This window comes from Mustela putorius, unplaced genomic scaffold, assembly GCF_011764305.1.
Source record: "Mustela putorius furo isolate JIRA1106 unplaced genomic scaffold, ASM1176430v1.1 tig00003974_pilon_pilon_pilon, whole genome shotgun sequence".
Lineage (NCBI taxonomy): Eukaryota > Metazoa > Chordata > Mammalia > Carnivora > Mustelidae > Mustela > Mustela putorius.
Genome location: NW_025422117.1, coordinates 16,015,959 through 16,040,945, shown reverse-complemented (window position 1 = coordinate 16,040,945; position 24,987 = coordinate 16,015,959). Strand labels below are relative to the sequence as shown.

Here is a 24,987-nt window from a genome sequence, read left to right as displayed (position 1 = left end):
GTGACACACACACAGAGAAAATAGCAGGTCTGTATATACACAGCAATTCCCAGCTGCTTGGTTTTCCCATTCCAGCTCCCGCCTGTGAAGATCTTTACAATAACATCAGTTTTCTCAGGCTGGTATATTGGTTGGGACAGGCCAACTGCTACGACACAGAATGTCAAACCTGCGAAGTTCAAAATTTGGATTGGAAATCCAAAATAAACGTTTGTCACTCGTATGAGGCTGGCTGGTTGGCTAAGGTTTTATGGGGCTGCTCTCGTCCGAATAGCAATGCGGGCTTTAGATCCTCTTCTTGATCCTTGGACTTCTCCATTCAGTGGGTACAAGGGGGAAAAAAGAGAGAACTGTGTATGTGAGGCCCGGAACTAGTATAGAAGTATTCATATACAGTTCACTCTATTCATAGTTCATTGACCAACACCCAGTCACAGGCTGGATCCAACTGGAAAAGTGGCTATGACATGTCACCCAGCAGTGTATTGGAAAGAAAAGAAAAATCATTTGGTGAACAACTAACTATTGTTGGCACAGATGCCATGAATGAGCTTCTATTTCTTTCTTTCTTTTTTTTTTTTTTTAAAGATTTTATTTATTTATTTGACAGAGATCACAAGTAGGCAGAGAGGCAGACAGAGAGTGAGAGGGAGGGAAGCAGGCTCCCAGCTGAGCAGAGACCCAGATGCGGGGCTTGATCCGAGGACCCCGGGATCATGAACTGAGCCAAAGGCAGAGGCTTTAACCCAGTGAGCCATCCAGGCGCCCCATTCTATTTCTGTTAATCAAATGACTCTAACTAAAGTGTTAACATAAAGTATGGCTGCCATAAAGCGTACATACAAAATCTTCAAAGAATCTTACCTTTGGGAGACCATTATATTTTGACATACAGGGTTAAAGAAATGAAGTCAAACACATGAAATCATACTGAAGGTTAAAATATACATGGTTGATATACCAGAATGGTGACCCTGCCAATATATTAAATGTTTCTCATGCAAAACCATTAGGAATATTATAGTGTCCACTGAAGACAATTCATTCACACCTTTGCCATTTTTGCAGGGTATCGGACCCTTTCCCATTTCTCTCATTTTCATATTTATTTTAATATTTTCAAAAAAAGAAAAGCCCTTTTGTGTGATCTGCTTATGTGTGTTATCACAAAAGAATGACTGAACTTATAAAGGAGTGAGAAAGAAAGAACGGGGCAGGGAGGACAAATCACACTTAGTATATAAACATGTTCACACTTTTTTTAATGATTCTTTTAGTGCTGTTTTTTAAACAATGGAGCCTATTAAATTTTGAGATTTTTCTCTCAACTATGAAAAATATAAACAAGCAGAATTTTATTTCAGTGTTTGTTTGGGCATCAGGTTTAATTATTTTTCTTTTCTTTTGGTTATACCAACTTATCCCTCTGTCTATCAGCATTAGTTCTCCCTCATACAGGAGTACTCTGGGCTTCTGGTGGAGCACATATTAAAAATAATGAAAGAACAAGCAATTTACAAACCTCAAAACCTGGAGGAAGTTTGGGAAGAAGAGCAGAGCTTGGAGAGAATAGGTAGAAAGCAGGGCTATCAACCAGATTAAAGATCAAAGAACCCAACTTCTTCCTAAAACATTCAACATTATAAAATACCATCATGGGAATTCTATGACTCATTCAAATGGCATTGTTGAGTGTGAGGATAGAAGCGACAGGAAGGCCTTGGAGCAGAACAACAAGTGGCCTACACCAGTAGTCTAGCAGATTTTATTCTGAAAATTCTGTTTATATTTAAGAAACTAGAGCTTACTATCTTTCCGTATAGTCATTCTTCCTTCCTTTCCTCTTATACAGAGCACCTTCCAATATGAGATACACACTGCAAAGACAGTGTCCAATCAATACATCTTTGAAGGAACATCAATTAACATTGCCCAGCAGTTCAAGAACCTCAAGGCTGACTAACCTTCTCAAAGGAGACCAAACAGCTCCTGTGTCTGGAGGCAATGGCCTGAGGCAGCCTGGACACCTGGGAACAAAGCAGAGAGCCATCCGTGGAAGCTCTGAGCCACATCTCCCATGTGTCTGGATGGGAGATTAAATTGCCTTACAAGGAAAGTAAGTGCCCAGGGAGATATGTTGGGTGAGTCCCATCTCTTGCTTACCTTCTACCTTGCAATCTCATTCATCTAGTCAAAGTTTATTGAGTTATAAATATGCAAGACAATCAAGGCAATTGAATGATGTGTGAGACACAACCCTGCTTTTTTAGGAATATACAGTAACTATAATATAAGATGGACAGGGCCATCTGAAAGGTACAGTCAGGAACTCTGGGTGTGGATATGTCTCCCGGTGAAACTACAGAAGTTTCAGGGAAGAATCTGTATATTTGAACTGGGCTTAAAAATCTCAAACTTGCAGGCACATTAGGGTCTGACCTTTTACCTTTGTGCATGATTAATTTATTTGACAACCTGTTCTGTAAGTTACAGAGTTATAGCATATTTGCCTGTAGTAGAACCAGATCTACAAAAACCTTTTGGTACTCAGAAGCACTACCATGTATGAAGGCCTCTTAAGGAATCTTAGGAATCACTAATTCAAATTCCCCTGTCTCTTACAGTAAGTAGAATGACTTCTGTGAACCCAAAGGGTCAAATATTTAAGGCATATCTGATTCTACTGCCCCTGTGCAAATCTGCTTTATGAAAGGAAAAGGAAAGGGAAACCCAGGGTCACAAATGGTTAGAGGAGATTTGAATAAAACATGGTCAGAAAACTCATTTTAAGATGTCTTATGTTAGGCTAAATGATTTGTTTTCCTGTGTATTTATATGAAAAAATAAGTATTTGCTTACCATAAGTATTTGTAAATAAATATGCTCAATAAATTAATCTCTGGTCTATTTCAGGAAAATGGTTGGAGATTTAAGTATCTGAGACCTAACTAAGTTGCTCCCTTTTACCGTCAACAAGTTAGATTAGTCTCTCATTCAGAAGGAGCAAGGATATAGTTATTTCCCACTGAGTCAGCTCAAAGTGCTTAGAGCCTTTTCCTCCAAGGAGCCAGGGTGCTATTCACGGAAGTCCTAGTACTGGCTGGCCAAGCTCTGGCTTCAGGAAATCAAAATGTGTTGGCCCTGACTTCAGTCTTTATTCATCTCACTTAAGCCTAGAAGGTTCTTTAGTTCCCTTTGACATTTGCGAACTAGATCCATAGCCACATTTCCATGGTTAATTTAGCAGTAGCTGATTTGGAAAGTTTCTTAAGTGTGACATCACATTATACATATTTTTCTAATTTAAAATGGCTAACAGAAAAATTATAGACTGGCAATAATGGAAAAAATCAGATGCCTAGGACCTTAAAATACTTTTTAGCTTTAAGGTCTGGGAATCTTCATAATGCATAGGATTACTTTTTCTTCATGCCTTCCTCACTCCTAGCCCAATTCTCTTTTTGGAGAGATTTTTAAAGACTAAAAGCTGAGTGTTTCAATGTCTGTCACCATTTTATCTGCATTTTCACAAGCGTTTCAGCAATCATGTGAGTCATCTCTTCCTCACCTCCCACAAATAGCGTGGGTTAAATAGAGCCATGGGAATTTTTTTTAAAAAGTAGTAATTCTGACTCTGGAATCTAAAAAGACATCGCTTACATTAAAAGCACACACACGGGGCACCTGGGTGGCTCAGTGGGTTAAGCCGCTGCCTTTGGCTCAGGTCATGATCTCAGGGTCCTGGGATCGAGTCCCGCATCGGGCTCTCTGCTCAGCAGGGAGCCTGCTTCTCTCTCTCTCTCTCTCTCTGCCTGCCTCTCCATCTACTTGTGATTTCTCTCTGTCAAATAAATAAATAAAATCTTAAAAAAAAAAAAAAGCACACGCACACACACACACACACACACACAGAGTGAACGACCTACCAATGCAGCTGCCTATGAATGTTGCATAAGGCAGATGCCAGTGATTTGTGTTTTGGGTGTTATTCCTGATATTCGGCTGTTTTGGAAGCAATGTTTGAAATCAGAGTGTGTTGGGGAACTGACCTCATTACAACATATGTGCTGAATCACTGTCCTACAACTCTTGTACCCAAGGCACAGGGCAGACATCACATTGTCAATGCACTGTCCTGGAAATGTGTGCCAGTAAAAATCTTGGCAAGGCTTGTGGGACATTTTTACTGGTTTTTCCCATTGTTACATTCATGTGATCAAGAAGATACTTTGTTCTCTGTCTCTGTCTCTCTGTCCTTCTGTCTCTGTCTCTCTTAGAATCCCTTTTTCTCTAAACAATCAAATCCTTTTAAAAATCCTTTCGTTGGAAGCTACTGATCTAAAGACTTGCCTCTCTGCATCCCCAGTGTTTTGACTGCCCTCTAGTGGCTGTTTTGAATCATGTTTCCAAAAGAGTTCATCTTTTTGTTTCTTTACCATGTCTCAAGTAAAAACCTGTGGGCTGGGAGTTGTCCTTGACGAATTATGAAGCTTTCGGGTTTGAAAAGAACAAGAAAATAGTGATGAATTTTAATCTCTATTTTGTTTCATCTTTGCAGTTTGAAAACCCCAAACCTCTGAAATGTTAAATAAATTGACCCACCTCTGTGTAACAACCTCCGTCAATGAATGCCATAGTGTAAGAATACTCATTTTTTTGAAGAACAAACTGCTTTTGTCTGCACCACTCAATTTAAGGGAAAACTACTTCTGGAATCCTATCCAAGCTCTTCATACTCTGAATAATTTCTACTGCTACTCTAATTATCAGCCAGGATGCTTATTTGTAATCACCCGCTTTCAATAATTTAAATAGGTAGTTGTTCAGCCAACTATTTTTATTCAAAATGTGACAAAAGCTAAAATTACATGTTGAATTTTATCCAGATGCTGTCTTCTTTTAGGACATGCCAACGGATGCAGAGCAATTGTTCATTTTCTTATAACATGTCAGAAGCACATCTTTACTTCATGAATCTAACCAGCAATCTAAAACACAGTCTGCAATTTATGGATCAGTTCAGTTGCTTACCAGAACCAGCAGGCAGGGCATTCTAAGATTTAATTCAGTCTGCTGAATCATCAAACATAACCACACCCAGGCTGTGTTATTCTTCAGATTTTAGAGATGAGCTTTCACTGTCTTGTCTGAATTTCAGCAAGGGTTTGGCTGTTATATTTTGGCTGTTATATTTATATTTTGGCTGTTATATTTTCCTCCAATTATAAGGGCCAGTTTGAATAAATTTATCAGTATGACTCTCACTACTTAATATTTCTGTAAAGGCCCTTAATCTCTTTGGTCTAAATTTTCTTTTATACTTTTATATACAAAATTCTCAATAAGAACTGAATCAGACAAAGTCCAGATTCCTTAAGAAAAAATTTCTATTGTTTTGATGAAGTCCCAGAACCTAAGTCAGGTTCAGTGGGGTGAGGAGGTTTGGAGTTGACGACTAAAGAAAGAATTCTTAAGACGTCGTTGGTGCAAAATGGTGGTTTATTAAAGCACGGGGACAGGACCCGTGGGCAGGAAGAGCTGCTGCCCCGGGTTGTGAGGGTAGGCATGTTATATACCTTGCGGTTGGGGGAAGGTGAAGGGAAGGGGTGGGAGGTTTCAACAGAGTTTTCACATGTTAGGGAGGGCCTACAAGGTGCTGGGGGGAGTCCTTGCCCTTATGGCTTGATCAATGTCATCTTTAGGTCAGGCACTAACATCAGGATAGTTGGGAGATTCTTGGTGGGGTATTATGATCCTGCTATCATTTACATTCCCTTCTACCTCAGTCTCTTCCAGTTTATGGTGGGGAGGGAGACATTAGGGCTTCAGGAACTGAGAGTTCTTTGCCTCTGGAAATTTGTGCTATTGATAAGGTAACCTCCCTGTTTAGGTCTCTAGAACATCTGTAGAGCAAGGGAGATTCCTGTTCTGCGGGATTGCGATCCATGCAAGTTAACTATTTATCGTTTTATGGCAGTCAGGGGTGCCTGAGGAATGCTACACATATGGAGGGGAGCGGGTGAAGAGGGGGTGCAAGGCGCCAGCTTTTGCTCTGTCCTCAGCCAGTCTCCTGCTCCCTCATCAGTTTCATTCTTTTTTTTTTTTTTTTTTTAAGTCCAGTAATTATAGCCTTCTAGGCTGGCAAAGGAGGTCTCTCTGAAAAGTCCCAGGGTTGCAAAATTGCAAAATTGAGAAGCTAGGTTAAAGGTTTTTTCTGTTTTGTGAAATTTGCTAGATTTTGCCAAGCCCCTGTTTTTGCACCAAAAAAGTTTCAGGGAAAGCTTGTTGTTATCCTTTGTCTGGGTCCTTGTTCAAAAACTGTCTGTGGAGTAGTTAATTGCTATTAGCGAATGCAAATACAAACAGTTGCCTCAAAACAGCTCGGTAGTCCTTTTGTCAGTTCCCAATGGGCCCCTCGCCAGTTTCTCATTGTGGATTTTCCAAATTTTCATCCCTTTCTTCAAATCCATCCCACAACTCCCCACAGTCACCATCACCAGATTACCTTGGCTCTTGCCTCACAGAGGAAGTAGACTATTTACAAGAGCTCCTTCAAGTTCCTTTCACTCTATAACCTTACCTGCAATTGTGATCCCAGGGGCAGGGTTGGGGTAGGGGGTGCAGAGACTTCCGATTTTCCAGGACCAGTCCCTCCACCTCTACTCTTGTTTCCTCAGAGCTCTTGCTTCACCCTTGTCTCTATGATTTAGGGTCCATCAGAGTCCAAATGACAGGTTCCAGCTCCTTCCTGAACACAGAGGCCACAGGTGGCTCCTTTGACAGAAGCTGCATGTTTTCAGTTATGTGGCCCTGACACCCTGGCTTCAAGGGATTGCATTATGGAGAGGGGCTGCAGCCAAAGGCAGCAGATGTACGGGCCGTAGCCAAAGGCAGCTCAGATGTGAGAGCCAAAACGACATGGTGTCTGAATCCTGGTTGGATTCCTGTTTGCAAGCAATAGGAAATGATTCTGGCTAATTGAACCACACCAGAATCTTTGCTGGAAGGATGTCTGTGGCTCAGATATCTATAGGGACCTAGAAGGCCTGGCTTAGAGAAGAGGTAGAAACCAAGGTGCTCTGAAGAGGTCTACAGTGGGGAGCACAGCAAAAGTTATGCAGGAGGCGCAGCAGGTTTTGCCTGCTGCCTCCACTGCTGCTCCTTTGATGGGAGTGGTCTTCAGCTGTCCCTATACTTGTCTGACTAGCTGAGGCCAAGTGACAGGCTTGCTCCACAGCCAGGCTAGGCAGGGAGAGAAAGAGCGCTGGCCCATTGGCTACTGTGTAGGATGTGGGTTCCATGCCTGGATCTACATGGTAGAAAATTCTCTGAAGGGAGATTGGAGTGTTAATAGGAGTTGGATACTAGACAGTCCAAACTAACAAATGATGATAATAGACAATTCTCTAACACAATGAAAGGCTTTTGTGGAGAACATGAATGTGAGACAGAGAAAGAGAGGAGAAGTAGAAAGCAGTAGAAATGGAGGAGCAATGGCAGAGAGAAGCAAAGATGAGAGACTCAGAGCCGTTGGGAAGGACAGAAGTTGTGTCATGATAATGGTAAGTCATAAGAGTAGAAGAGGGACTGATGTCCACTCTTGGGGGTGGGGAGACAAATGGTGACCACAGGTGCTGGGTTGCTTGGGACACATGAGCTAGCTCAATTCTGGAAGAGTAGATAGTGTTAACCTAGCTCATAGGCTTTGGAGTCAGAAACTGATGGAGGACCCTGAGATTCATACCCCACCCTAATACTCACCCACTGAGTGATCTTGAACATATTTTTTAACACTACATCCTCACTTTCCTAATCTGGAAAAGTTATATTTACATTATATGGTTGATGTAGCAGCAAAATGACAATACATAAAAGTTCTTATCATAGTTCTTGGTATATTATATGTTAACTATTATTATTATTATTATTTCATATCTCCCATGACTACAAATTCTATTCTATTTTTTTAAAATTTTATTTATTTATTAGAGAGAGAGTGAGCAAGAGAAAAGGAGAGCACAAGTGGGGGGAGGGGCAAAGGAAGTGGGAGAAGCAGACTCCCTACTGAGCAGGGAGCCTGAGGCCAACACTGGGCTCAATCCCAGGATCCTGAGATCAGGACCCTAGAGCCCACTCAGAGGGCGTGGAGAACCCTCGGGGGCAGAGAGGTCAGTGGGACAGGAGCAGAACAAGGGAGAGAGAAAAGGCCAGAGAGGTGATAAGGATGAAGGGGGAAGAGTCTAATTATTCATTTGCTTGGGGGTTACATGAAACATTGACATGCATAACAAATGCTTAGGGAGGGTTGAATGAGTTATCTAATTGTAACAAAGAGAGATGTATGGTAGTGTTAGAATAGTGGTCCTTGGTGTCAGGTGGGAGAGTTACGTCATCATCCTAGCTCCAGTTGAACCAGGGTGAACAGGACAGGGAGGGGATGAGGACCCAAGAAGTAGGACTCAATCCAGATTGTGGTGTCTCTCTCCCATTTGAGCATTATGTTATACAACCCAGTACCCATAATGCATGTAGCTCACCCAGTCACCCCTGGGGTCATTCATCCACAATTTTTAAATATCATTTTCTCTGCTTTTGACTTGTTAGGTAAATTTTGTCAATGATGGTTTTCTTCATTGCTGGGTCCTTCATGTTTGCAACTATGATTTGTGTTGATTAATGGCTAAACACTGTTTGTGAAAATATAATAAATCATTATGGAAATTCTAAGCAACTGGATTATTTTTTGCTTTCATGACTCAGAATTGGCAACTTTACAATTTGTGTTTTATCTCCTTTGGATGATTACCTTGATCAATCAAGCCAAATGGAAATAAAACCTGCTTTAGGTGGGGGTGAGGCATATGCAAGTAGCCTTTGGCCAAGTAGAGCTGACAGTCTTTCAGGGCTGGAAATACTCTTGTCCAATTTCTTCATTTTGCAAGTGTGGAAACTGAACTTAGTAAGTCCAAGTGACTTGCCAAGGCTGTCCTAGGGGAACAAATAGGATCCCATATGTCCTCCCCTTACTTGAATCATTATGGCATCACTAATATTTGGTAGAGACAGTTGAAAAACGTTATTTTCTAAGCATTGGGTAAGTGGAGGTAGAATAGAAAAAAAATTAAATCAGGTTTTATTGACCTATTCTTCATGTATAATCTCCATTCTGCAAGTGTAAGGTCTATTTTGAGAATCTGTGAGGAAATTTGAGGAAGTATAAAACAGCCAGATTTATACTTCAGAAGTTGATCTAGCAAGAGTACTCCTCCATACTACAAAGAATTTTTTAAAAAACTATATGTATTTAAAAAATAATTCTTGCCACACTTTTATTAACTGAAATTAGTTTTATTGTTGTGCTCTTTTTTGACTTGTACAAGAAATATATTACTTTTTAAAAATTATTTTTATCAACATATAATGTATTATTTGCCCCAGGGATACAGGTCTGTGAATCATCAGGCTTATACAAGGAAACATATTATCATTTTGCTTTTATTGTGTTATTTCTAGATACTACCATGTGTTTCTCCTCGTATTGGCTTGGTTCAGATAAAACTTTTAGTTGAGTTGCTTATAATAGTGATTATCTATTTGTTAACTTTTATGCTCAGTGGGCCTTAGAGCCAGGTATAATGCAGAATAAGACACCTGTGACCATGCAACGATCAGTGAAGATCCACTTCAAAGTCAATGTGATGTACTCTGTACTCATATATTCTTGATTCACTGCTACAGGATGCAGCATTGCTATCTTTCATTTGTACTTATAAGATCTAGGACATTAGTTCATTTATTAGTTCATGTGTCTGTATATGTATGTGTATACATGCCTAGGTATGTGTTTGTGTGTGTGGGAAAATAAAAATAGTATAAAACATAGTCACTAATCTGAAGTTATCTCCCAATTATGTCATCTTAGCCCCCACCATTTCTTATAAAGCATGGGTAGTGGGCCTTTATCAATTTTGTTTTTGTCCACCCCAGCATCAGAACCCATATTCTATGTTTGGGAAATGTTCTCCCTTATTGATGTCTTGCCAGAACTTACTGTTGAAATGCTGACATTAGTGACTCCATCTTTGGCTGTCCACCTTGCTCATGCTTACTCGATGACCTCTCTCGGGAATGCATGTTCTTCACTTAGAGATTAATATACATATCTTAGAAATTCCTGCCAAGGCTTGGATCAGGGGAGACTTGCTTTGGCCTCCCATGAATCTGTTAGAGATAACATAGTCTTTCCCTTTCCTGATGCACAGGTGACACCACGAGATTTAATTAAAGTTTAGTTTTCAATTAGCTGCATGCAAACCTTTTGATCTTTCTGCAGCCCACTCTCCTCAATCCCATTCCTTGCTCTATAAAATCTGTAGCCTAAGGCCTGGACTTGGCTGAGAATAGCTGTGGAGCAGCTGGATCGTTGCCTGCCTGATCCCTGATCAGTAAGATATCTTGAGTGAAACTCTTTGTGAATTGTATGGAGTCACCTACTTCGTTTTCCAGGCTCAAAGTGTCTTATCAGTTTGTGGGATACTTTACTGTCCCTCCCTTTCCTTCTAACACTCACCTTTCTTTCTAGGCTCCTTGCAGTTAGGGCATGGATCTAGGCTCTGTTAATCAGATCTATCTGCTCTCCAGATTGTGAATCAGTAACTAGTGACTCCAAGAAGCAAAGACCATCCAGAATATATTTGGACAACATATGGGGTTGGGGACAGCATACACAACCACATTTGGTTCCCAAGGGGAGTAGTGGGAGCTGCTCCCTAGGCAGTGTCCAGGGTCTGGTCCCTGAGGCTGCTCAAATGTGATGTGGTGTCTGTGCCTGACAGGAGCTTCAGTAAGTCTTTATTTGACAAGTCCTATGGTTTGCTTTTGGGAATTGCTTCTAAAATCCCTAACTTTGTTTCTTTAGCCCTTGCAGAGAGTATATGAGCTATCTAGTGTCTTTTAAATAATTTCCATTTTTGCTTTAATTAGCTGGGGTTGGGTTCCTTTATTTGTATCCAAAAACCGTGTTGCTGAGAATTGTACCAGGAGAGACTGCAGAAAAATCGGGGGAACCTAGAGTTTATTACCTGTCCTTGGAGGGGAAAGCAAAAGCTGATATTAAGAAATGGACCTGAGAAGAAACTGAAATTAGTGGGGGAAAGAAAAAAAAAAGAATGGCTACTCAAATTATCGCCTGTTGTCCCCTTGAGTGACAGCCTCATTGAAGGCTGGTGTGTGAGACAAGGTAATTGTTCCAAGAGGGCAGCTGAGGGGTGTGAGGAACTCAAGGACTGGCAGATCTAGGACTGGGCAGTTTAATAGAAGAAAATAACACTCCAAGTCTTTAGCTCTCAGCTCAAGGCACCAACTGAAAACCAGTCACTTCATGAGAAAAAAATGTATAATCTCTTTCAGCCACAGGGCTGAGATGATTGGAACCTACTCAAAGATTTATATACCAGGTGGCTTATATCAGTTTATACCCTTTTCTAGTTTCTTATATGGAAATTTCAATATTAACTAATAGGGTGCTAAGTGGAGGTCTTAACATGGGGTCGAGATGTGTGAGAAACATTGGGTTGCTTAGTGTTCAAACCATCAAAGGCCACTACACTGTGCCCTATATCTACCCCACTCCCAGTGTAAGCATTCTCTAGGGCCCATTATAAAGTCAACCCAATGGAATTGCAAGATTTTATTGACTTATATTTGCAAAACTCTGGATGATATATGAGGGAGCGAATTCTGAGGATTGTTGACCAAGGATGGAAGAATGTGACTTAGATCAAGGAGAATATGTCAACATGTGTACATGCACCTTTATGTAATTCTATATTCAACTGGGGTTGGATTTTAGTTACTTTTTGTAGTCTGCTGATGAACTTGGACTCAACAGTGGCCTAGACATTTCTTATATAACAATGAGGAAGAAATTAAAAGCTTTAGAGGTGTAGGGAAATTTTTTTGTGTTCAATCCATTCCTTTAATTCCTGATTGTGGCCCCAACTCCTCCCTGAGTTGTGCATTGGGAAATTCATTGGTGAGGAGAATCCCAGCCTTTTAGGAAATGTCTGCAGAATCTCTTCTTTGTGGACCTAAAATTCAGTGAGAGACACAGTTGAAGTGAACTCTGATTTCACTGGGGTATTAGAATCCCAGTGGCAGAAGTCATATATCAGGATGTTAACACTGGAGACAGTTGGTTTTTGGTGGGTAGTGGGGAAGAAGAGATGATTCAGTGGGTAATCACAATGGTCTGACCCCCAGAGATCTTTGGTATTTGCTAATCAGTCATGAGTAATCTGGAAATGACATATATATACAGCCCACCAAGAAAACATTTGATTTGTAAAACAACACCAACATCAACCAAAACCCCCAAATTCTAGATATGTCAACCAAAGGCCCAATTTGAACCATGACTTAAAAAAAAAAAAAAAAAAAGTGTTGGCCTTTTATTCAATATCCAAACTTAAATTTTAAATATGAAAAGGAAGCTTAGGTACTCTTGAAAAAATAATTCTGTAATGATACTACAAATGTGCATTTCTCCTAGACTTTAGCCAAGGGACCTTCAGCTATGGGAATGGCTCTACAGTGGGAAAAGGAAATGCTTGGATCTTTCACGTATAGCACAACAGTTGCTCTGAGCTCACACTTGTTCCTGGGGATCCAGAACCCCTTCATGACCAATCAGGATGAGGGTTTATGGTGGTCAAGTAAGAATTGGGATTTTGAAATGAATCTACCTCAAAGGAACCCAAGCTTTTCTCTGTTATTTTACTCAGTTCCTGGTTTTATGATGGGAATGAAAACTCTCAGCAACCACAAAATCCTTTTGTCGACTTTCCACCACATGGAGTAAGGGTTATTATTTAAGAATTGCCTAGTGGAAACCCCTAGGATTCCTAGTGGTTTTTAAAATACCATGCATTCTTTCATTTATTCAAACAATTGTTTAAAGATTTATTTATTTATTAGACAGAGAAGGAGGAAACATGCACACGAGTGGGAGAAGGGGCAGAGGGAGAGAATCCCCAAGCAGACCTCCTGCTGAGCCTGAGGCAGGGGCTGACACATGGGGCTTGATCTCATGACCCATGAGAGCATAACCTGAGCTGAAACCTAGAGTTGGTCGTTTAACCAGACTGAACCACAGAGGCACCCTATTCAAACAATTTTTATAGATTGCCAGCGGTATGTCAGAGCCTAGCATTGGTAATTGTTAGTAAAGAAAGCAGGACAAATAGAAATTTCTGCCTTAGTGGGGTAAAAATTTTATAGGAAGAAGACAAATTAATAAGTGAAGTATATGGTATGTCAGGTAGTGATTAGTGCCACTGGAAAAAAAACAAAAACAAAATTAGAGGTAGAGTAAGGTGGAGGGATTGCTTCATTTCTCACAGAGCCAATTGGGATTACAAAGGAATGAGGGCTGATGTCGGGTTCCTGGACTTATTGCGGTGACCAATATAAACACAGTTTGAAGGTAACACCAAATGGGTAAAATTATAAGCAAAACCCCCATTTCACACGATAGAAGGAATCAAAAAGTCACCTAAAAGGTGCAAGGGTGTTGACTCCCTATCTGATCTCCATTAGTTAGTCAATGTGGCAGATACAGGGGACAGATGAGTGCTGGAGAAAGATGGGTTAATGTTTTGATAGTAGAATTTAAGCTAAGCGTGCAGCATAGAGAATCCAGCTCTTTGGGGTTGATCAGTAGATACAACGTTATACCTGTGAGTACTCATTCTAACTGACACTGAACCTTAGCACTGATCATTTGGGCATTAATTTTAAAGTATTTAGCAGCTCAGCTGGCCTCCACAGAGTGGGGCTAGAGAGTCAGTACTAGACAGTGTTGGAATCTTCCCCTCTCTAGGCTTGATTGATTGTTATAGGGTTTGTTTCATAAATGGCTTCCCTTTCCACAGCAGTTTTATCATCATTAATCAGCGGGATAGCCTGCCTGGATGTTGATGTCTAAGCTGAAATTAAAATCTGTTTGTTCAGGAGGGTTTCATGGAAGCTTTGTATAACAAGAGAAGAATGATTTATGCAAAGGTTTATCTTTGAGCACATTTGTTTTCAGAACCCACCCAGTATGATTATATAAAGTGAATTAGCTTTTGTCCTTGAGCTGAGCAACTTTGGATTTGCTGCCAAGCTTTAAAGTACAAAAGGAAGATCTCCTCCTGTTGAATGTAGTTCTTTGTTAACAACGTTAAGAAAAATGATGGCGGTTTACCATTCTTTAAAATATGGCTTAGTGGGCCTGACTTATCTACATTAATTTTTTAAAATTCTTTTTCTGGAAATTTCTTCTTTTGTCATAAAATACACCTATTTCTTGCAGAAAATCTGGAAAATTCAGGAAAGTGGAAAGGAAATGTATTAACTCTCTGAGTTATCTTCTGGTTCACTTAGGCTATATAAACATTGTAAGTACGAATGCTCATCTGTAGTTTTATAAATATTCATTTATCCATGTAACCTTTCAGACTGAGTGTTTTCTTTCATACTTGGAAAGGATTAACAAACATCAGGAGAGTATGTAGGTTCTGACAAAAAACAAAAGAGATGCTTTATTCTATAATTTTTCTGAACAGGTCCCTGAGAGGCCCAAAGAAGGTTTTCAGCTGTATTTTATAGGACAGTTGCTCTCACAGAATATGTTTATGAATTGCCTTCTTTTTTCTTTTTTTTTCCCTTTTCTTTTCCTTTCTTTTTGTGCTGCTACTGCTTTTAGTTTGTGTTTTTTAGCATCGTGGTTCCTTGAATTCAACCCAGGCAGCATTTTCGGGTTAGATAGGTCCGAAATGTTACTTGCACAGACACAACATTGCTGACATTCCATTTTAGGGCAAAATCAATCTGAAATTAACTGAAAATATATATTTCATTGATCTGTTTGCAGTCACAAGAACCTCATGATACAACAAGTGTAGGTAGTCTGGTGAGGGTGCAGAAAGCAGGGAGATGTAAGCAAATAATATTTTGGTTTCGTAAGACAGGAGTATAAACAATTCATCTAAAAAAACTTGTATGGGACTTTTAATTTTATAGATATGATCTCATTTCTAATGGAGAGATAACACTAATATTAACTTATTTGTCTGTATATATTTATTGAGTGCCTGGTATGTTACGACACGTAGGACAGTAAGAAAGGCACAATACATACAGCCAGAAGTCACCTTAGCAAGGAGGCATTTGATTTCAAGATGCTTGATTATTTGATTAAATTTCATTAAACAATAGTTCAGTGATGGTTTTATGATCATAAAATGTGTTTGCTTTAAGTGCTTTAAATAAGGCATCAGTCAAAATTATACTAGATTGTGATAAGACCAGAGAAATTAATTACCTTAGTTTGGGCTCTTGTATAATTGTTCAACACCTGCCTCCATTTAAGTTTTCTGCTTTATCTTTGTCTTCCCTCTACATTCCAAAAGCATGTGCTCATGTGTCCAACCTCCCTCCCTGCTGCAACACACATACACACAGATTTAACTATCAAACCCCACAATGCCCTTTTTCTCCTCTCCACTGAGGCAAAAAGTACTCTACCTACCTTAGTTCAAGCTGTGTATTAAACAAATATATCCCTTCTCTTCCACATCAGACCATAAATCTTCAAGAGAGCTGATCTTTACCTCCAACAAGGACAAAATACTATCACTTCAGTGCGTTCAAGTACCATATTTATGAAGTACCAAAAGGAGTCGTATTATTTTACTTAGGGATCTGTCACTGGCAAGGAATAGATGCACAAACTGTACCTTGTAAGGACATAATCAGGATTTCATGGGAATCTGAGAAGAGGAGCTAATGCAGATAGTTGGGAACTGGATGCCTCTTGTGTCTCTCCGCTTGTCACTGAGTCTTTCTCTCTTGCGATTTTCGGATTTTCTTACCATGTGTGTTGTTGTTTCTTGTTCCCTGTTTCTGTACACTAAGCTGCCTTTATGGGAAATCACATTTGACAGCAAAGCCACATGGCCTGGATTTCAATCCTGCTCTACCACTTACAGCTTATGACAAGCTTCTTAATTCCTTTGTGCCTCAATATTTTCATCAGTAAAAGGTGATGGTGGGAGTTGTTAATAACAGTAATTATTTTGTAGGGTAAATTCAATAACAAAGTGAAACACATAGTAAGTACCATATAAATGGTAGCTCTTGTTATTTATACATTTTATTTTTATTTCCTCATAGCTCCAGTTGACTTGTACTATCATTGTTGTCATGATACTTTCTATAAGAGCTCTGATCCTCCTAGTAACTCAGTCCAACACTGCCAAGAAAGGAGTCTCTTTGGCTAGGTTCATCTTTTTAAACTGGGCCACATTGGTATTGGTTCCTGGCAGGCAAATGGATTGTCTGCCTTTTAGGCCAGAGCTTTGGGTCCAATCTTATGTAAGGGGTTGAGGGTGCAATCCCTTGTCCCATGGTATGGCTGCTGTCTCTCAGCAGGTATGGCCAGTCATTTTCCCAGTTTCCAGTGGAAGAGAGGGTAGGCAACTGACACCGTAAAAAAGATACTGGCCAGAGATGTAAGTGAATATGTTTTTGCAAATATCAACTGGATTTTAGTGAGTTTTTATAAATTGTTTCATAATTTTCATTGATTTTATAACCTCAAAGATATAATTCAGACTTTTTACTATTACTAAGGTGGATCCTTTAAATCTGGTAAAGACATAATAGTGTTATGGAAGGAGCACAAAGTTTGGAGTCAGATGATCAGGATGAGTTCTGATTTCTGCTCTTACCCACTGGTTAATCCTGGGCAATGCATGGTATCTCTCTGAACATCACTTTCTTCTTAAAGCTGTCGTCTGGAATGAAAAATCCGTTTCACAGAATGTAAAATATCAGTTATTGTTATAAATATACTACTTTATAGGAAATAGCATCCCTAGATAGTGCCTTGCTGAAAAACTCAGCATCAGAGCTCAGAAATAAAAAGTACAGCATGGTCACAATAGATAAAAAGTCTTTTTAATGTCTGTATTTGCTGGATTCAAAAGGCTAGCAGCATAGAGAAAAAAAAATCAATGGTAGATGGAAGATAACAATAAAGCACAAGTAATATTGAAGAACAGCAGCTCAATACTAAGCTGAAAATAACAAAATTCCAGCAGTTTCTTTAGATGAAGGACTTGAGCATCATCAAAGAGAAAAGAGAACGATTTGGAAAATTTGAATATATTGTGCTTAGGTATATCAGAGTTCACTCTCACTAATCTCATTTTAAAAATTGTAAAATTAGGGACACCTGGGTGGCTCAGTTGGTTGGACGACTGCCTTCGGCTCAGGTCATGATCCTGGAGTCCAGGGATCGAGGCCCACATCAGGCTCCCAGCTCCACAGGGAGTCTGCTTCTCTCTCTGACCTTCTCCTCGCTCATGCTCTCTTTCACTGTCTCTCTCTCTCTCAGATAAATAAATAAAATCTTTAAAAAAAATTGTAAAATTAACTTACTTTCTAGTGTTCATGTTGTTAGTAGCTCAGTCATGATTACACATGGGATTCTGATGGATAACCAGCTTACACCAGCTGGTTGAATTGTCTACGGTGTGATTTGAGGGATACACAAGCCCCCCTTCCCAAAATACTCTTCCAATAGATTGTTGATTCTTCTTCTTTATTTATTTACTTATTTATTTAAAATATTTATTTATTTATTTCAGAAAGAGAGAGAGAGAGAGCACATGCACAAGCCAGTGTAGCAGCAGGGGGAGAGGGAGAGAGAGAGGAAGAGAAGCGGACTCCCCACTGTGCATGAAGCCCGAGGTGGGGCTCAATCTCAGGAACCTGAGATCATAACCTGAGCTGAAATAAAAAATTGGACACTTAACTGACTGAGCTAACCAGGTGCCCTGAGAAGACACATTTTAGCTAGGCTAAAGAGCTGTGTTTTGTGAAAGATGTGGCTATCTGATAAATAATACCAACCATATTTATTTCACAAATATTCCTGAGGGAATAGAATGTGTTTGTAGGACAGACAAACCTCAAGCCAGACTGCCTGTGTTTGGATTCCAACTCCACAATTTATTACATTAATGACTCACACTCTCATCTTTTAAAATGAGATAATAAGGGTACCTCACGGTTATGTACTTCATAAGGTTGAATGAACTAGATTTAAAGACTGTATAAGTATTAAGTCCTATTATGTTAATGTAGATGAAAGGAAAAGTCTGGAAAATAGAATTATGCCTTAATGGGAGGTGTGTGTGTGTGTATGTGTGTAGGGGGCAGCCAAGGAACATCGTAAACAATGTTAGGAACACCGTGGGTGGTTCAGTCAGTTAAACCTTCAACTCTTGGTTTCAGCTTGGACCATGATCTCAGTGTTGTGAGATCTAGCCCAGTGTCAGGCTGCACACTCAATGTGGAGTCTGCTTGAGATTCTCTTTCTCTCCCTTTGTCCTTCCCCTCTCTCTCTCAAATAAAGAAATATATATATATTTTAAAACCAGACAAACAAAAACAGTTAGGAGTGCTAGAAAATAATGTGAAGAGCCCACCCAAAAGGGCAATGGACATCAATTATTAATTTTCCTTTTTTCCACAGTTTTGCAGAGAATCATCCATCCAGCTACTAATAAAAATACCTTTATGATGGTGGCTGTCAGAGAAAGATTAGTATAATTCTTCTCTCTCATCTTATAGGCCACTAACTCCTTTGTTCATCATTCTCCAGTTATTTTATTCCCCTTCAGTTCCATTTATTTTAACAAATATTTTTGTAGCAAGCAATAACAGTATAAGAGTTGTTCAAGGTAAATCTTATATTTATGTAAGAAAATTTGGTGACTGTGAAAATTTCTCAAGGAATAATGATGGAAGTAAACATATTTATTCTGGAACTGTTAATATCACTGCTCTATTGTATGTTTCATTAAGTGGAATGTTAAATAAGCTAAGAACTGATAATCTTCATCTTACTACTTTGGACATTGATAGCCTCTATGACCATTTAGCCTTGATGTGACTTTTGCAAAGAAGATGGCTCTGTGAATAACTTAGAATTGCATTTGTTTGTGACTTTCAGTAAAACTCAATGACAACACTTGAATCAACAAAATTCATTTCTTTCCCATTAATGCCTAGATGTAGGCATTCTATGGCTGTAATGGGAGGCAGCTCTGCTTCTTGAAGTCTCAAGGATCAAAGCTTCTGTCTTGGTGGTCCTCCCTCCCCTGGCCTCCAATTCTCAAGTCAAGCCAGCATATCTCCATCCAGACATCGGGAATGAAGAAAAGGAGAAGGGCATGTTCCCACCATTCCAGGACCCATCATAGTGCTTCATCCACCACTCTAGTCATGTTCCATTGGCCAGAACTTACTCACAGGGTTATGCCTAGCTGTAAAAGAAACTGAGAATTGTTCTCTTTACAGTCATGTGTCCTGAAGAAGGGAGATGAGCTCTTTCACAACAAATAGCAGCCTTTACCATCTTGGGTCCAGAGTAACTGTTAATCAACCTGTAAAATGAGATACACTGCAAAATGCACTTAAATGTTTATCTAGGTATTTCAAAGCCATCTCCATTTGCTCAGTTTCTTAAAATATAGTACTTAATTATCACAAAGGAGCTCATTTATTTCAAGTAGTGAATTAGAAGTTCAAAAAAAATAAGGTATAAATTTAGTCATCTTCTTGGGTTCCTAAAACCATATTTGCTAAATTCCCATAGCAGATTCCCCACAGGGTCAGTTGCATGCTTTATTGGAAGAGTAATTCCATTCTGAGCTGGAAGAAATTTCAGAAAATTTATATCTATGGCTTAAAGGCTCACATGCCACGATTTCCCTCTCAGACACTTTACTTGATTCTAAAATTTATTGTTGTTGTTGTTGTTTTTAAAACAAGCCCTTGTCTTGAACTTCATTAATAGGTCCTACAGGATGCCAAGTTCTTTTCATTCCTCTGAAGGACAAGTGTCTAATCCTTCCTCTGAGGTCCTGCAGCATCTACCTCTGATGTCAACCACATCCAATCTTACATTCACTGGAGTAATGACGCTGAAACAGCCATTGGCTACCCATTGCTGAACCCGTATGCCACTCTGGGCTTCTGGGCATTGCCTGGGTCTTTCCGGAATGCTTATTCTACTGAGGTGTCTTTATTCTCTGGGTTTCTGCTTCTCTACCCAGCCCATTCTGGAAGCCTATGACCTCATATGCCTGATGATACAGATGAGAAGTCTGGATTTGCATGATGAAAAACAAACAAACAAACAAACAAACAAAAACAAACAAAGAAAAACAAATCCCTATGTATGTATACACTTACCGTTGTAGAGACACAGTCCAGAAGGTGATAGTTGGCAGGGGGAGGACATTGCTTATGGTAGCTGCAGTTACAAATTAAACTTGGAGCTGATGATGCATGATGTAAAAGAACAAGAATCCCCAAAGAACAACATGCCCACTGTCAGAATTTATCATGATGTAAATCAAAATCAGGTGCACTTAAGATTTTTGGTAATCCAGTCTAAAATGAGTAACAGGACTTCCCACTGTAAACTGAAAATGCCTTCTTGGCTTGAAAATGACTTGGAGAAAGGATCCTCAAACTTGCCCTTTGCAAATACTCAAAAGAAAATTCACTCCTTTCTTTCAGAGAAGGAACCATCAGGATAGTGGATAAGAGCTTTGGCTTTGGATTCTGGCAGACGTTAGGAAACCCCAACTCCCTCTTCTCAGCTGTGTAATCTTCCATCAGCTACATAAACTACACAATCTCCTTAAACCACAGTTTTTTCATCTTTAAAATGGGTATAATAACAACCCTTATAAGAATATTGTGCAGAGGAAGGAAATAATTCATTTAAATACTTGGTATACTATGTACCCATTGTATGTCCTTAATAATATCATCATAAAAACTAGAAAGATATTAATGTAACTATAACTTCTTTGCTACCTTTAAAATCAGATGAGGAACCACACATCAGATTAAAAAAAATAACGTAGTATGATCCTCCATAGTACTTTAAATGCCATGGAAAACTCATGATTACTTTTCTTCCCCAGTTTCATTGGAATATAATTGGCATACAGCAATGTGTAAGTTTAAGTTAGAGAACATAATGATTGGATTTAAACACACCATGAAATGATTACCGCAGAAAAGTTAATTAATATCATCTTATATAGATACAAAAAAGAAAAAAAATTTCCGGTGATGAGAACTTTCAGGATCTTCTTTCTTAACTTTTGATATATCTTACAATAAAGTTAACTGTGGTCAACATGTGGTACATTACATCTCTAGTACTTATTTCTCTTATAACTAGAAGTTTGCACATTTTGACCACCTTCCTCCAATCCCTGTTCTCCCTACTCTTTGCTTCTGGGAACCACAAATATGATCTCTTGGAAAAAATCATGATTCTTAATATATTCTACCATTATGCTGTACTAAACTGTGCTACTGTGGTGTTTATATTCTAGTTCTTTGAATGATGAGAAGTTCAGGGAATACAGCAGGTTTAATAAGGAAACCAAAAGGGTGGTGTTCTAGAATCTTTGCATAATTATTACTCCACCTAAACCCCAATTTTAATCTCCAAAATCTCACTCTAAGCCTGTTGTGATTGCTGTGATTTCTGGTACAACTGGCTATTACCATACCTGTTTCAAGCTGGTGGAACCTGAAAAGGTCTTGCTTCATTTGACAAGGCAGAGAGATGCAGGCCTCACCTCATATTTCAAATAAATATCAGGTAAAAAGCTTCCCTACTTACTGAGCTGTCTATGGATCAGTAGATGGGCATCATTCAGGAACCTGTTAGAAATGCAGAATCTTGAACCCCACCTCAAATCAGCTGAACAGAATCTGCTCTATGACAATGTGCCAGAGAAGCATTGAGGTGAAGAATATTTGACAGCATGTATTTCATTTACTATTTAGACATAGTTATACTGGGATGATGGATCTTACTCTGTTTCAATCAATTTGTTAAAAATTCCATGTTCCCTAATTCTGTCTTCTTCTATCCATTAGTCATGACCTTTGGTCTTGGCATAAGAAAGTAACGTGGGCTATCACTATTTAAATGTCTATACCCATATTTTGTTCCTCCCCTTGGTGTGAATGTTCTTGAGCTAGAATAGTGGTGAAGCCCACAAACTCAGAGTTCAGAGAGACAGAGATTATTTCCTATCTGCCAGTTACCTCTATGAAAACTAGAGTAAATCATTTTTCTCATCTATAAAATGGGCATAAGAGTGATGCTTCTTTGCCCACTTAATTTTGTAGTGGTTCCCACAACTTATAGGGTCAGAGAAGAGGCTTTGTATCCATGTCCATTTTCTTGGACATGTATGGAAAATGTTTCTATGTATCTAAGTATCTGTGTCCATTTTCTTGGGAACTTTGATTGGTTAGCTCAGATTAGCCAGTACATGAGTCAGAATATTTAGAATTTTTGCAATTTAAACTCTCCTTTTGATTTTATTTAGTTATTAGTGGTGATTTCTGTCTCAAGGTGAGGACACAGTTTTCATCCCTATTCCCCAAGACTGACTTACGTGCATCCAGGTAAGACTGAACTTCCTCCCTGTGTTCAGCACTATCCAGTGATGGGGACATCACACTGAGCAAGGCAAAGAACGCTGCTTCTCTCGTCAGGCTTACATTCTAGTAATAACTGTACAAACTTTAAATGTGTTTACAATATCTTATTGCAACATTTACTTTCCCTTTCTGTTTCAGATAAAATTTTTTTAGGGCATGACTTACTGCATTTCTAGAACTATTATTTGAGTATTGCAAATGCAAAACCTCAAGATTATGAAAGTCAAAAAATGGGGCCATTATAATCATCATCTTCATTATCATCATTATTTTAATTCTAATAACCTGTAAGATTTATGAGAGTTGTTAATTTTTGGAACTTAGGAATAAGTGAAAGACAGGTGTAATGTCACTTTTTCAGACTCATTACTATATGAAAAATTTAGAGGCACCAAACAGCACTGAATTTATAAACCCTAGGATTTTAAGGACCAAAAAGATAGTAAGGACTAAATTTATACTCATTCTTCCTTGGAAATAAAGATCAAATATACACCAGCAGTCAAAATACATATATTTTGATTTTACAAAGATAATTCAAATAAGTCAAATTAGCATTTGTCACTTTGCTAGTCTGACAAAGGCTGGTTCTTGATAAACTGTAACACACACATATACACATTACATGTATATTTTTTAAAATCAGGTATTACCTCACCAAATACTTTGAGTAAATGTACTAGGACACGTGATTGTTTTTTTTTTCTCCTCTCAGTAAGAATAACCCCTAAGTTTGAAGTATGGTTGTTGAGGCCAGTTACAAGTTCAAGTTCAAACATTATCATCTCAACATCAAGCTAATTCATATGTAAAATATGATTAAAAACAATTTTGGGGTAGCACTTGGAAGATGAGGTTTCCTTTACCTGAAATTTTGCTCCATTTGAAAGTGGAAATGAACAGCAGATAAAGGGTTAAAGACTAGGAACTCTGGAAGGGTTTAATGACACTTATTACCAATAACAAAAATCCCCAACATATTTTCTTTATGGAAAGATGGTGATGAAATGTGTGCACTCAGTTGTAATATTTCTCCTTTTTTGTTTTGTTTCTGAAAGCCATGACCTTCCTACTGGTGTCCTTAAAAAGGAAGCAGAAGTCAGAAACGGGTTGTAATTTTCCTGTTAAAAATGACAGTGAAAAATGTGCTCCTACATGTAACTGGGAAAGTAATTTCCTAAAAAGAATTTAAATAGGCCTTGAATAATAGGCAAGTGTAGCCCAAAAACTCACTGCTTCACCATTGTTTTCTGCCTCCATGCGAGATGATGATTCTCTGAGTTCCCAGCTAAAGATTTCCAGCTATAGATTTGTCCAGCTATAGATTTTGAAGTATTGTGAAAAAAAAATCCAAACTGGAGTATTTTGAAGCCAGCTACTATTGGAAAGCCTTTCGCCCATAAAGTTATAGAAGAATACAATAATGAAAAGAATAGTGTTCATCTTTTTTTTTTTTTTTTTTTTTTTTTTTTTTTTTTTTTTACTTTCTTGCTTTGTTTCCCTCTAATGCCCCAAAGTGAAATATGCCTGGTTATTTTATATGGAGACATGCCCAACTCAAAGGACTAGGACTTTGTTCATTAAAAAAAAAAACAAAAACAAAAAACCCTTGAGATTTCACTATTATAGTCTCTTTTAGAACCTGGACACTATTGCCCCTTTTATTTTATTTTATTTTATTTTTTAGGATTTTATTTATTTATTTGACAGAGAGATAGACAAAGTGGGCAGAGCAGCAGGCCACAGGGAGAGAGAACTGAGCTGGGCGCCCAACATGGGTCTTGATCCTAGGATCATGACCTGAGCCAAATGCAGCCACTTTAACTGACTGAGTCACCCAGGTGCCCCTACTATTCGCCCCTTTTGAAACATGTGTGGCCCATAAATCTGACTTCCCTCTTCCTCATGAACCCACCACCTTCACTGAACACCTCTCTTTTGGAAAATACTCAGATTTCAAGGAGTCAAGCACATGCTTATGTTTGTTTCTGTCTTCTGCTGGACCTGATATTTTCCTAAATTTAATAATTCTACAAATGTGGTGATGTGCATGTTTTAGTCTTAAGCTGGAACCATTTTTAGCTGGTAGGTTAATACAATGAAATCAGCTTATAGGCTCAATACAACCAAATTTTGACTTTATTATAACAGTAATTTTTTACAAGGAGGAATTGAATTAATACTTGGATTTCAGATGTCAAGTGCTCTGTTTGAACTGGAGACATCATCATGATCATATTTGTGGTCATTCTTGAGCATCTGAGGCAGTAAGTGTCTTCAAAAAAAGAGAACAATAATCAAAGCTTGCTACCATAGTAAGAGTTATTACTTTGAAAGAGAATTCATGTTGATACTCTAAACGAGGAAGAAAAGGCTCTGTGGTCATTCTGG

At 38.8% G+C, this 24,987-nt stretch overlaps 1 protein-coding gene across 1 annotated transcript in view; it reads left to right on the top strand.

Moving 5' to 3' along the window:
• SCEL (sciellin) overlaps window positions 1–24,987 on the top strand; it is a 323,748-nt gene that overhangs the window by 167,316 nt on the left and 131,445 nt on the right. The window contains exon 5 of the mRNA XM_045070864.1: window positions 1,853–2,116. The gene's annotated coding sequence lies outside the window, so the exon portion shown is untranslated. The remainder of the gene's footprint in view (window positions 1–1,852; window positions 2,117–24,987) is intronic.